Source organism: Lissotriton helveticus, chromosome 3_1, assembly GCF_964261635.1.
Source record: "Lissotriton helveticus chromosome 3_1, aLisHel1.1, whole genome shotgun sequence".
Classification (NCBI taxonomy): Eukaryota; Metazoa; Chordata; class Amphibia; order Caudata; family Salamandridae; genus Lissotriton; species Lissotriton helveticus.
Genome location: NC_136061.1, coordinates 349,855,735 through 349,868,073, shown reverse-complemented (window position 1 = coordinate 349,868,073; position 12,339 = coordinate 349,855,735).

Sequence of the window (12,339 nt, the reverse complement as noted above, 5' to 3'; positions counted from 1 at the left end):
ATATCTTCCTTGACAAGCAACCTCTTGAGACCACCACACAATATCCATATCTGGGGGTGATGATAGACGACAAGCTATCATGGAAACCAGCGGTGGACACCAGATGCCATCTTTTTAAACGTTCGACAGCGGCCTTGCAGTCCTTCTCGCGAAAACTGGGAAGGAGACGTCCAGTAGAATTGCTGAGAATTTACAAAGCCAAGTGCCAGGCCATAGCTCTTTATGGAGCAGGACTCTGGGGTCACACAAATATTGAATCCCTGCAGAAAATCGGAAATGAATTCATAAGATTTCTCCTAGCGACCCCGAAAGGCACATCAATCTACGCCTCTCATATGGAACTGGGAATACCGCATCTTCAGGATCTTATCAAAATCCAGCCTTTACTCCTGTGGAGGCGCATCTGGGTTTCGGATGTGAACACATTATCTCAGTCGATAGTGGCCGATACAATGTCACTCGACCACTCCTCTAGACTGAAGTGGCTCTGTTACATCAAAAACTTTTTCACTGACCTTGGCCTTGAAAATTACTTTCTCCAACCCGAGTCGATTGTCTGCCTTCCAAAAAAGGAACTCACGGAACTTGCCCTGCGACACTTAGAAACACTAAGATTGTCAACTGACGCTGCTAAACCTTCAGTAATTCATGCAAATATAATCCAGCAAACTTTTGGCATACAACCCTACCTTACCCTACAGAGTAAAACTTACGAGAGGATGTTACTGACCAGATTCAGACTGAATCTTTTTTACAGACTGGTAGCTTTTCCCACAAATAAAGCTTGGGAAAAAAACATGCCCCCATGCCCCTGCGACGGGATCTCAATTCAATCGAATATCCACGCTTTCTTGTTCTGTAAGTTTTATCATCCCCACAGAAAACGTTGGATTCTCCCGATATGCAGGCGGTGGGGCCTCAGACAGTGCCGACCGGCTTTCTATCGACTGCAATCCCTAGAGTCTGAAGAAATTTGCTACCTAGTCCTAAATTTTTTAAAATGTATCATGAATCACAGAAAAAACCTTTAGCAACACGTACTGAAAAAATGTATAACTTTTAAAGCAAATATTTTTCTTTTTCTCTTTTATATAAAAAAATATATCCTTCTTCTTGTTATCAAATTTTAAACGTTATTAGAAATGTCTTCTTTTTATGTATATCATCGAATTTGCTGAATGTATCTTTTATGGTTTTCCCTGTGATTAACCGAATAAAGAAAGATTTATTATTATTATTATTATTATAAATTGAACAGAAACATTACCTTCTGGTCCTCCTGGATTTCAAAAGGAATTTTACATCTTAAAGATGTATTTAATGGCACTGCTTTTATTCCTTTTGATCAGCTACAGTTAAAGTTTGATCTCCCAGCTACTGACCTTTTAAAATATCAATTTTTGTGTAACTCTATTTTGGACTCCTTTCCCAATGGTATCCCCTCTTCCACCACTAATGACCTATTAATTTACCTCACAGCTGCAACATCGTCCCCTAAAGCTGTCTCTGTTTTTTATAAAAAACTTTCCACCTCAATGGGCTCCAATGTTCAGATTATTGCATCGTTTTGGAACAATGAACTTTCCATATCTCTGTCAGATGACTCATGGTCCTCTATATGGTTGGACAGTATCTCAGGTTGGCTCCCAGTGTCCCTTTATCAAACTAATGCCTATATTTTATTTAACGCTTTATGGACTCCATCACGTTTATTTCGTGCAAAACTACTACCTTCTGATGTTTGTTGGCACTGCAATGCTAACCCTGGTTCGCTTCGCCATATGCTGTTTGATTGTCCAGTTATTATGAAATTTTGGTTGGAAGTATGGAGTGTAATTTTAAAAATTTTACCTTTACGAGATGATATTTCTTTTACTTTATTAATTTGCAAATCGTTTGCCCTAATTTATCCCCTTTCTGAGTCAGAGACAAAATTGTTTAATTTTCTAATCACAGCTGCCTTAAAATCCATTACTTTCTGTTGGAAAGATGCTTCTTCTCTCTCAGTCCATGCTTGGTGGTCTTGGATTACCTTTACAAGAAGAGGAGGGCAATTATCTCTTAAAGGCGTTACTCATAACTTACAATCATTTCAATCGTTTTGGTCTCCTATTGATTCTTATGTTCTGCAATGATATTGATATGCTTTTTCTGTTGATGTACTTTTACATTATAATTCAACTGTAACTCTGTAATTTATGACTTTATGATCCTATGACTTGTTATTTCCTTCCCCTCTCCCTCCCTTTCCTCCTTCCCTTTCTCTTGACTTATGATTCTCTTTTATTATTATATGTTAATATTGCGAATTTTTGGTTTTTTGCATTTCATATTGATTATTTGATCACTTATGCTTGTAACTTCCTTACTCTTTTTTGTATTGTATGTGTTCTTTTTCTTTTTGTCTTAAAACTTAATAAAATCTTTTTGAACTAAAAAAAAAAAAAAAAAAACCTTTGAAATTCACTGAAAAAAACATAGGTTTCACACCAGTTATAGTTAGGAATTAGCATTTAAAAAACCTATTAAATTCACTGAAAAAACCATAGGTTTCACACCAGTTATAGTTAGCTGGAAATTTTACTCGCATAAAACCATTGAAATTCCCACGTTATAGTTAGTTGGACTCACTATAACTTGCGCGTGCAATGCACTGCTGATGACGTCACATATTACATCACTCATGACATGGTCAGTGACATCACTCATGACATCACTGATGACACCATCCTTGTGACAGACTGACAGACCTCCTTTCACTGAAATGTAACCCTTCAAACACATATTCAAAAATAGAAACTAAAATGTTCAAAAAAATGGAGATACCCATACCAGTTACAACAACCAATTCAATAATTCCACCATCTATATGCACAACCACTCATTCACCAACAGTTCTATTTAGTCTCTCATACATATACTCACTCATCATATGTAGTGATACACCTAAACATTCTGTTACACACCGACAGTCATCCAATAGATACTCTCACACATACTCACACATGTAAATAAACTATTGAACATCCATTTATTTGCATATACAGCTATACACACACTACCACTTTACTTCTAAGGAAACTTACACATACTTACTCTCTTAAACAATCACTTTTAGAAACACATACTAATTTAAACAGGAACTCTTACAATCCATCACTCTCACATATACTCACTTATATACATCAATATTCACATATACTAGATTAAAACATATGTAGTTACTGATAAAGACACTAGTGAGACAGTCATTCACTCACTAACACACACATATACACACTCATCCACCCATACAGTCCTGCACATATGCTGTGTTCAAAACACATACAAAGAGAGTCAGTCATTCATGCATGTATGTGCTAAGTAATACCCCCACCAAACCATACAAACACTCATACTGATACTAAGAAAAACATCTAATAACCCATATACATACATATGTAGCTACTCACCAACCCATGCAGCCACTTATACACAAAGTGAAACACTACTACATATATTTGAATATTTAGCATTACTCTCTAATATATGTATTCACTAAGATACACTTAATAAACCAGTTAACCAATCATTTAAAAAAAAAAACATCCATGTAAACACTTATTTAAACATTTATTCTTCCATCAACTTTTACATACATATACATATATAACACATTTATTTTTCAGAAAAACACACATTCACTGGATGGTGTCATCAGTGATGTCATGAGTGATGTCACTGACCATGTCATATATTCACCCGAGTACAGAGATATGGGTCGATATCCATTGTTTTTTTGCTCACCATGCCATTCCAGTTTGAACCCAGCCATATGCAAATCAGTCTTGACCCAGCGCCCAATGGGAACATTCCAGCCCAAACTGCCAGGCCAGATCCTCCCTGGACTGGAAACAAGGCCCATCCTAGGACCGGTTTCGGGGTTTCACCCCTCATCAGCCAGGATAGCTTGATTCCAGTGGAATGGAGAGCACAGAACCCACGTCTGGGCATTCCCGTCCCACTCTGGGTGACAAAAACAAAAGTTGATGGACAGAATGTAGAACAATGTCATACATTCACCCCAGTACAGAGAGCGGCACCACCGAGAAAATTCTGACTTTCATTTCCAACCTTCCTTTTCATGGTGGTAAGCCCATCATGAAAAGGGTGGCAGACATGGAAGTAAGGGGGCCCTAACCCCGCTGCTTCTGGGACTGGGGGTGCATGCAAAGGGGCACATGTTGTGCTCCCCTGGAATTGCTCCCCCTGTTTCTGCACTGTGTGGCATGAATGCAACACCATGCAGGAACGTGCTGGAGGTGCAGCCACGGCTCCGGCCTGCTATTAGCCAACTGCTGTGACACCACCACAGCACCATCCAACTGCCATTGATTACACTAGTAATCTGTCAGGTGGGCTCACTACAGGCTTGGTGGTCCTCCTGTCTGCATGGTGGTGGCCGGCCGACAGGAGGACGTCACACTCGTAATAAGGCCCTGAGCCCTTTAAAACAATGATTGCAACATACGATTAATGAGTAACATCAGTCCAAGCAATTGCACATTTCTTATATTGAATTTCATATATAAGAATGCATCTTTTAATACAAATTGTCACAAACAGCAATTCTAGCCCCAATGCACAAAGTAGCTTCCAGAAAACATATCTACAATGCACTAGAGGGTGAATTATTAGGCATCTGAAGCAACTGTTTTCCAGAATAAAGCTCACAAAGCAATCTATAGGTTTAGAAAAAGAGGCTACCTAGGAAAACAATTCTACAAAATTCTTGGATACTAGTCGAATTCAAGTTAGAGATCTTGCTAAATGCAGCACACATAGAAAAAGCAAAAATGAGGAGATATTAAGGTATTTCTACTTGTTACGCCATTCTAACACCTGCTAATACATGGCGTTCATTTTTGGTGCTGTTACAGATTTCCACATCTTTGGAAATCTGGTTCAGCGTAAAAAACGAATAGGTGTTGTCGGGACGCCACAGCAACACCCATTGCACGTCCCTTTCATGCAGTTACCTGTGTGAAAGGGTACCATATTTACAAAGTGGCATTAAGCCACAAAAAGTGGGTTAACGCCATTTTGTAAATATGGTGCAGGGCATTGCGCCACCAGAAAGTCGGTAAAAGTGATGTTCTGGTGGCGCAATCCCCTTGTTAATAGGCCCCATGGTGAGGTTTGCTGCCCTTCCTTCAAATGATTCTAATTGATTTATTATCCCTTGGCTACACATATGCCCCCCTGAACCTGTTCCCACCTAACCAGCCAGCACCCGGGGACATACAGCGGCTGCTGCTGGGCCCAGTTGTAACGAAGGGCCTGACTCGCTAACTAGTCTTGTTGTGCGCCTATGGGCAACAGTATCAAAGCGGGAGATGTGACTGAGTACGTGAGTGAGAGAGAGACTCTTGTGTAAGAAAGGGACAACAAGATCAGGTTTCATTCCCTGGCCTTTCTTCTGTATTTCCTCTGCTAAAATTGTTCTGGCATCCAGCATTAGGCAAAACTTCCCATCATTTGCTCTTCTTTGGGAACACTAAAACACCATCTATATTGAAGGAAAGCTCTATGGTGGGGTTCAGATTAAGCTCCATGGAAACATCTATGTCCACCTTAACAACAGAAATAAAAGCAACGCCTAGGGGCCTTCAACAACCGCATGGAAGATGTATGGAACATGCTGCACAAGTGGGGCCAGATCTCTGGTATCTGCGATCAAAAGTGGCGCTGCTTGAAGATTGCGCTAGATCTGACAATATAAAATTACTAGTAGTCCTCTTACCTCGACTCACAGGTATAAATAACCTTGACTCTGGAGCTAGAGTTGCAGAGGGCACATCTGGATCAGGAATAGGAAGTTATCCCCTGAAGACTCTAGCAGACCATGTCTCCTTATTGCATGCCACCTCTTCCTCCATGATCAGGTATGACAAATTTTGATGACCCAAAAACATGTGTCTTACAACCTAAATGGCCACTCAATTTCAATTCAATTCAATTTTTATTTATTATGTTTTGGCTCTCAGAAGAGGGCCACATAAAAGTATGCACACTACAACACAAAGCAAATACATTACGAACAGGAAAACAACACATATATCATATATAATACCTAGGATAAATACAATACTGACATATGGAGCAAAATTATAAAAAAGTCAAAACGTCAAAACATCTCCCAGAGCATATCAATAAATAGCCAGAAAACCTTTAAAAAAGTTAAAAATATGAAAGCAGAACATTCCATTGGGAGGGGAATAAAGTGCAGAGAGGAAGCCATTCAAGGTGACAATGCCAAGGCGTAGACAGATAGCTTTTAGCCATCTAGAGCGCAATTTACGAAGCGCGGGGCATATCAATAACACATGCATACAGTCCTGGACGTTCTCTTTGCATAAATTGCATAAAGGAGAGGAGCCGTACCATTTAGATAACAATCGATTTAGAGGTATTAAATCGTAACGTAGAAGAAACCAAAATCTACGTATACCATGCGGAAGGGTCCATAAAGCATAGGGTTGTGGTAGTTTCATCTTATAAGAATCAAGGAGAAGATCTACATTCCTTTTTTCACTGATTAGTTTTTTATCAGATTGGAAACATAGGTCCCATGAAGCTGCTTTCAAAACCGATTTTAACTGTAAAGGTGAGTACAGAAAAAGAGCAGCTTCATCAAGTTTTAGTAAATTTACAGCTTTTCTAAAATTGTAAACAAGTTGAGAAAACTCATTAAAACTACCCAACAATTCATTTCTGAGGAGGGCTCTCATTGTCCCTACTTCTGCTCTTGCAAGGCAAGCCACCCATCTTACAATGGCACATAGTCCCTGGACCCAACTACTTCTAAGGCCAAGGTCAAGCCTACAGGCTGCCAGCGAGCACGCAGTATTTAGGGACATAAGAGATCTTAAGAGCTTCCCCTCAATCTTATGGCAAAAATCCCATTTCTTAATTTCGATAAGTTCGATACCATACAGTATTGTTGCGGGGATTTTAGATCTATAAACTTCCAATAGACTCGAAAAGTGCCGTTTCCCCGTTGCCTGGTATAAGGAACTTAGACCTTTGCCGTGGGCAGTAGCTTTGCGTGAACAATGCTCTATATGGAGCTTCTCACTCAGGTTTGCCGTAACAATTTTCCCTAAAAACGTATAGGACTTTACCACCTCTAGTTTTTGATCCCCGATAAACCAACCATAATCTATAAATCGGCACCTCTTCTTGCCAGCAATACACATGATTTTACTTTTAGTAATATTGATCTTCATGCCATGAGCACCCGCAAAGGAGTGCAGAGCATGAAGCCGATTAGCTAGTCCTTTAGGAGTTAAGTCGAGGATGAGTACATCGTCGGCATACATCAGGCAGGAAATCGGTGCCCCCCCCACCACCGGGGCAATGCCCTCTCTGGCAGCCAAGGCGGCGGGAAGGACTGCCGTGTATAAGGAGAACAAAAGGGGGGCCAATAAGCAGCCTTGTTTAAGGCCATTCGAAGTTGAGATTGTATCAGATAGCCCCCTTTCGCCCCCCAGCAGGACCCTAGACCAAGTCTCTGTGTGTAAAGCCCTCACCAGCTCCAACAAATAGAGTGGGAGCCCGAGCGCCGCCAATTTTCTCCACAGCGTTCCACGATCAACTTTGTCAAACGCTGTGGAGAAATCAATAAAGGCGGCATACACCACCCCACCTCTCACCTGAACATACTTATCTGTGACCACATGTAAAGCCGTCAGGTTATCTAGCGTACCGTGGTTCCTACGGAAACCGGTCTATGCAAATGGCAAAATATTATTCTCCTCGACCCAAACGGAAAGGGATTTTAAAAGACATTTCGCAAAAACCTTTCCGGTAGAGTCGAGGAGAGCAATCAGACGATAGTTACTAGGACTATCCCTAGTTCCCTTCTTAAAAATAGGGACCAAGATACTTCCCCTCCAGGAGGCAGGTACAGTTCTAGACAGAAAACAGGCTCTATACAGGGGATACAGGATTTTACTCCACCTTACAGGATCAGATTTCAAGACCGTCATGGGGAGTTCATCAGGGCCCATTGCCCCCGAAACACGCATATTTTTTATAGCCATCTCGATTTCTTTTTCTGCGGGATAATTAATGAAACCCACAGAGGTGCCGCTAATGTCAGAATCATTACTCAGAATAGCACCGGTGGCACTAACATCATTTAAACTCCCGTTCCCTGCATAAAGATCCCGGATATAGGAAGTCCATACTTCTTCCGCTATAGGGATAGGTGATGGGCTTACTCTAGAACCGCACCCTCTGCCTATTATTGCCCAGAATTCTCGAATCCTGCCATGAACAACAGCTTCCCTCAAGCTGATCCAGACATTATCCTCCCGTTGCTTTTTTATTTTTTGCTGGAGTCTACTTCTCTTTCTTTTTAACCTGGAAATTTCTTTTCCGCGTTCCAGGACTCTGTCAAGATATTGTTCACGGACTAATTTGTTAATTTCCTTATTCAGGCTACGCAAAAAACGTGGAACCACCACTCCATTCTTGGGTCGTGGAATTTTTTTAGCATACAAGGTGATCTTTCGCACAAATTCTATAAAATAAACTATTTCATTCCCACGCCACTCATTTAAAACTAATAGGGTATTGGATAGAAAATCCTGTACCCCATTGATGGCCGTAGGATTCCAAAAGCACCTTCCAGAAGAAGCGTGGAAGGCAGCATCACTGCCGTGCATAGACCAAGGTGCGATTGACAAAGGATTTAAAGAAATAGTTACTAACAATATGTTGTGATCACTCAACGGAGTAGCTATGACCTTGAGGTCCTGAATAAATGGAAACAAGCCATAGTCGGTGATTACATAATCTAAGATAGAAGACCCAAAGGGAGACTTGTGAGTAAATTTTGCAGGCACATCAGACGGAAATCTCCCATTTAATATAAGACCATCGACGGCTGCCAATTCTTTAAGCAAGACCTTCCCTCGTTTATTTGTCACTGATTTAACAGGGAAGAGTGACTGGGGAATACTATGTGCCTCTTCCTTAGGTTGATTCCTAAAGAGTTCCAAACTAACATTGGAGATTTTGCTATTCAAGTCTCCCACAAGTATAATTTCCGGTGGGAATGGGACGTTTTTAATTAGATCAATATATAGAAATATCTGCTTTAATATCACATTAAAACACTCCTCTGGAGGAATATAAACATTCAAAACTACCATTTTGGACTTTATGCCGTTATTAAACAGGTTATTAATGGTTATTGCATGGAAAAATTTACTAGGATCAATATAATGGGAAAATCTCCATTGCAATTTGTTAGATAGTAAACAAGCAATACCCCCCCTGGCGTGACCTTTCTTAGAAGGGATAGCAGGCACTTCCAGGACATAGTAGTCCTTAGGAACATTCAACGTATTGATACACCACGTTTCCTGTAAACAGATCATGTTAGCTCCTAGTGAGAATAAAAATTCAAATTTCTCTGGGCTACTGTGTATCCCTGCCGCGTTCCAGGAAATTATATTTAATGTGGGGTTAAAGATGTTGAAACAATCTGGGGTTATCTTTTGTTTTAGTAGATAAGGCACTTGGCAACCAGCTCCACCGCATATTATCCTCTGAAAAGGAGGAGTTCTGCGTCAGCGGAAGTGGCTTCACTTGAGAGACCGAGCGTTTTCCCCTAGATACCCAAATCCTCAGGTCTCTATGAGGAGAGGCTACCCCATTTAGCTCCTCCCCTCTACATGCCTCCCCAGAGACCAGGTTTATCTTACCGAGGTTAAGAATCGGAAGAATATCAATTCCTGTACGTTGAAAATTCTCTGCTTGCTGCAATATCAGATTTACAATAATAGGGGAATAAAATTTAACCCTTATACTCGTTACCTTGACTTCACCAAACAGGGAAACTAACTCAATGTCCCTAGTTTGAATATGACGGAGACTTTCTATCTCACTAAAGCGCTTAAGGAGCCAAGCTCTATTTAAGGGCAAGTCCACATCAAATAGGGGTAAAAAGTCTAACACAAGGGTTTCCACTGGAGCTTTTAGAACTGCTAAGGGGCGATCCGAAGGATGGCAATCTCCCCTCTCTGAGACTACACGGAAAGGAGAAGCCAAAGGATTAAGGGACCCTGGTTGATATTGAATTGGACCTCCAGTCACAGTAGCTAGAGAAAGACTTGGGAGGGGACCCCCCGTTTGTGGGATAGCTTCCAGAGATGATGACGGGCACAATTCACCTTCTACCTTAAAAAAAGTAGAAATGGGGGGATTCACTTCATTATCAATATCCACCTTTGCAGATATAGGAGAAGGATCCAAAGTGATCACTTCATTCTCCAGTGTGGTCAGAGAATTTTGAAAGAGTATCCGACGCTGCCTTTTCTTCTTGTATTTTCTAATTGGTTTCTTTTTATTCCCTTTATTGTTTCTAAGTTTACCATTTTTTACCTTTACCTCCTGTTTATCATCAATAGGTTCTTTGTTATTTTCAAACGTGAAAATGGGAAAGAGGTCTTGAGCCGCTTTGAGGCCAGATATGGATTTACCTTCCTCAATAATCTCAAGAACAGAGTTATTAATACAGTTGGGCACTGCAGATTAGGGAATAGCTACAGTGTTTGATATCAGGGCCAATGTCCCAGTTTTCCTGTCAGTTTCCACTGAAGCCACATCTGTTTCCCTCAAGGACAAGCTATGTTTAATCATAGGTGAGGGAACACTTCTCATATCAGGTGATTTCTGTAACAAGGCCTTTAGTATTTGGGTGACAGACTCTAAAATACAATCCGAGTTACCAACAAATTTCCCTAAGAGAGACAAAATAGAAGCTAGTAATTGCTCCAGAGCAATCATAGATTCAGAGATAGGTTTTTCACATGCTTCCACTGGCCGGCAAATACCAGATAGGTCAAGACCCGGGGGCCCAGAGGCGTTTAACAAATCAGACATATCCTGACCATTCAACGAGGGGGTACTACTATACAACAATAGTCCAGAAGGAGTAGCACCCTCCGAAGATTTGATAGGGGCCAGAGACTCCACTTTCCCTGTACTTACGTAGCGGCTGCAAAGATCAAAGTCAATGGATAAAGGTGACGAGTCACCACCCAGCTGATCCTTCGGCGGGGTTTTGGATGCCGGTGATAAATTAGATGGAAGGTGAGTGTGTTCCCTCTCAAGTATTGAAGAGGCGAACACACTCTCATCTTTCCCTTCCGAAAGGACACGGGGAGGGGACACCCCTGGCACAGAATGTTGTAATACCGGCTTCTCATGAGGGGGCGGCATAGATGTAGAAGCGTGAACATTGACCCCTACAGCCGTGGCACCGGAACCTTTATTTGTAAATATATTAGCGTTCTTAGGGGAGGGCAAATCCCAAAGCTCGAATAGTTGGCATTGGCCCTTCAACGGGGGGTTATTTACAGAATTATTTCTTATACGAGTAATATCTTTATTTACACCAGAAATACCACCCACTTCCCTACCAGAACGCAGTTTCTTAACCATCTTCTAGGCAAATATATCCACTAGATTATATTTAAAAAAACGAAAAAGAAAATATCCTCCAGATGAGTAATAAACAGACAATAATACAATACACCTAAAAGGGCAAAATATAGTCCGGGAGATACGACGGTGGCGGCCCAGCGGAAAAAACCGGGGAGGCCACAGAATAGTCACACTGGATAGTTATTTCCTCCAACAGTCAGGTGTATATCCCAAAGGCAAAAGAAAAATGCAATTAGCACAACACTTGCGAAGCAAATAACCGGGCCCAGCCCAGCCTACCTCGGCCACTGAGGGCCACAGAGGGTCCGCCCTTAGTCCGGGCTTTGTCCTGGGATCTGTCCCGCACACGCGTCCCGCTAACGCGTGGTCCGCCCAGGTTAAATGCGATACCAGGTATAGGGGGCGGAGACACGGGAAGAGGCAACAGGTGTGCTTGGTGGGACTCGCACAGCCTGATGGGCCTCGCAGTCCCGTCCTCCGGCGCTTGCAGAAGTCCCACGCAGATTTCAATCTCCAAATGAGGCTCCAAGCAGGCAATGCACTACAGAGTGCTCACAGACCTCGAGGCACACAGAATCTCCTCGGCGAGCGGCTCCCGCGGAGCGGGGGCCGCGAGGAGTATAAAGGCAAGCAGGGGGGCGGAGACCCGGGAAGAGGCAACAGGTGTGCTTGGTGGGACTCGCACAGCCTGATGGGCCTCGCAGTCCCGTCCTCCGGCGCTTGCAGAAGTCCCACGCAGATTTCAATCTCCAAATGAGGCTCCAAGCAGGCAATGCACTACAGAGTGCTCACAGACCTCGAGGCACACAGAATCTCCTCGGCGAGCGGCACCCGCGGAGC